The sequence below is a fragment of the Manihot esculenta genome, chromosome 7 (genome assembly GCF_001659605.2).
Source record: "Manihot esculenta cultivar AM560-2 chromosome 7, M.esculenta_v8, whole genome shotgun sequence".
Lineage (NCBI taxonomy): Eukaryota > Viridiplantae > Streptophyta > Magnoliopsida > Malpighiales > Euphorbiaceae > Manihot > Manihot esculenta.
In genome coordinates, this window is record NC_035167.2 from 12,232,937 (window position 1) to 12,235,764 (window position 2,828).

The 2,828-nt window shown below is 35.0% G+C and overlaps 1 non-coding gene across 1 annotated transcript; it reads right to left on the reverse strand.

The window, feature by feature from the left end:
* Nucleotides 1-2,097: 2,097 nt before the first annotated feature.
* LOC122724280 lies at nt 2,098-2,204 on the reverse strand. Its single transcript, XR_006351544.1, has one exon. It is a non-coding gene; the product is annotated as a small nucleolar RNA R71 (small nucleolar RNA).
* Between the last annotated feature and the right edge of the window lie 624 nt (nt 2,205-2,828).

A 2,828-nucleotide genomic window follows, 5' to 3' on the forward strand; every position in this document is an offset into this window, starting at 1 on the left:
TATAAGGAGACAACTCAAGAATTAGAGTATCCGCTGCACAAAAAGCTATAGAAAACACAGCTTCTGTTGCAGTAGCTGAGCCAGCTGTTGTACTAGAAATTCTCGAAAGAGCATAAAATACAACTACCATTGCTGGTGATCAAACATAATTTATGCACATTTTTCCTACTTTATCAGTATTAAATTAAATATTTTCTAGCTAATTTTGTGATGTTTATCATATTTTGCAGAAAAGCATGAAAAAAAGAAGATTTGATTAAAAATGGCCTAAAAGCGTGGAAACTAACTTAACCGGACGATTTGGGTAAATTGTCCAGTATACTTCACAGAGGCCAAAAGATGCACAAAAACCTTGAACTGACTAGACCCGCAGATAGTGATTTGCCCAAAATGATTTACCCAAATCAACTGGGCAAATCAACAAATTGACCAGAGGACTGCATGAAAACTCAGAACTACCTAGACTTGCATAAATAGTTCTCAGACGGTGATTTGCCCAGAATGATTTGCCCAAATCAATTGGGCAAATCGACAGATTGCACAGAATCAACAGTAGACAGAAAAAATTTCAGATTTGAAAATTTAGAGATCTAGTCATCACATTAAAAACGCGAGACCCACGCCAGAATCTCCTCAAACATGCGGCACAAAGACTTCCTTAAATCAAGGATTTCTATTCATGAAGAAACACATCTAAGGAAGGAGTCCAAAATTAAATCAAAGGAGAATTCCATTCCAAAAAGGGTTGCTGCTAGGGTTTCAACACCTATTTAAACACAACACTAAAGGCATCAAGGGGGGCATCTGATCACAGACCTGATTCTGGACAGCACCGAATCACCCTTTTCATCTCTCTTCTCTTTTGTTTTTTCTTTGTAAGCCATGAGTGGTTAAAAACTCCATATCTAGTTGAAGTTTGGGAGAAAATTCAGTTTCTATATGAATTGGTAGATTTAAAACTCTATTGTTAATATTTTATTTTTCAATATTTATGCAATTTTATTCTTCATATTATTATTGTTTTGTTATTTGGATCAACAGGGCCTATTGTTCTTAATTTCAAAGTAATATATTGTTAGTTTAAATACTTGAAGTCTATAATTACTTAGATTATTCAAACACAAGTAACATTTAGTGAAATCTAAAAATTTACATAATCTAACTCAAACTCACCACGCGGCTGGTATGTTAGAATTAGGTCTCTCTATTACTTAAAGCAGTTGATAGTTGATAAGTAAAAATTCCAAGGACATTCTCTGGGCGATTAGTTGGCTAGGGATTAATTAGCAAGTGTTCTCTAATTAATCTAAACCTAAGGAGAGATTTGGTTATGTGGAGCGTCTTCCATAACCAAAATTAATTTATTGAAACGAATAAAAGAATTCAAGTATCGATGATTAATTTCAAACTGAAATAGATCCTATACTTCAACTAGAGCTGTTTACATTGATTTATTTCCCTTTTAATTATAGCTTTCTTTAATTACTTTAATTTTTATTTCACTCATTATAAAAACCCCCCCTTATTTTATTTTCATTGTTTATTTGCCCTAGTCATTGTTTGGAAAGTCATAGTGTTAATTCTCTGTGGATTCGATTCTATTACCACTATACACAATTTTTAATTGTTGATATTTTAATAGGTTATTTTTTGTAGTTTCGACACCCATCAGCTGGACCAGCTATTGTCATCATTGAATTGAAAGTTGAAAATATCAAAGAAATAGCCCCTATGGCACAAGAAAGGACCCTGTGTGAACTAGCAGCTCCAGTTGGCGATCAAGCATCACTGTGCATTACATACCCACCTTTGGTAGTACCTTTTGAGCTAAAAACTGGGCTAATTGAATTGCTTCCCAAGTTCAGAGGGAAAGAGAATGAAGATCCAAACAAACACCTCAAGGAATTCCATATTGTTTGCTCAAGCATGAGACCTCAAGGAATAATCGAAGAGCACATTAAATTAAGAGCCTTTCCCTTTTCACTGAATGAATTTGTAAAAGACTGGTTATTTTACTTACCACCCGGATCCATCACTACATGGATTGGAATGGTGAGAGCCTTCTTGATCAAATATTTCCCAATCTCAAAAGCCATTGGCATTAGAAGAGAAATCAGTGGTATCAAATAGAAAGATATTGAAGAATTATATAAATATTGGGAGAGGTTCAAAAGGTTTTATACAAGTTGCCCACAACATGACATTTTTTACCAATCCCTCGTTCAATACTTTTATGAATGACTTCTACCTTCAGAAAGAAGACTCATTAGTGCATAATGCAGAGGATCCATTAAAGATAAAATCCCTCAAGCCATAAAAGAATTGATCACCACTATGGCAGCTGCCTCAAAGCAAAATGGAGACCAAAAAGAGCAACCAAAAAGGGTAAACGAGGTAAGTACATCCCCTCTTGCATCACAAATTTCTGATCTGACATCTACAGTACGAAGTCTTCTTATAGGGCAAGCCCAGCAAATTAGGCCCTGTGGAATTTTTGTTGTTTCTTGTCAAACCGGTAATGTTAGCATAAAGAAAGCTATATGCGATTTTGGGGCTTCAATCAATGACATGCCTCTTTCCATTTATGACTCTTTGAATGCTGGGACATTAAAGAAAACCAGTATTGTCATTCAGCTTGCTGACAGATCTGTTGTCTATACAAAGGGTGTTCTTAAAGATGTGTTGGTCCAAGTTGACGAACTAATTTTTCCTACAGATTTCTATGTCATTAATATGGAGGAAGTGGAAAAAACCAATGCAACATTTGATCCTCTTGGGAAGGCCTTTTCTCAGCACAACAATGATAAAAATTAATATACATGATGGCA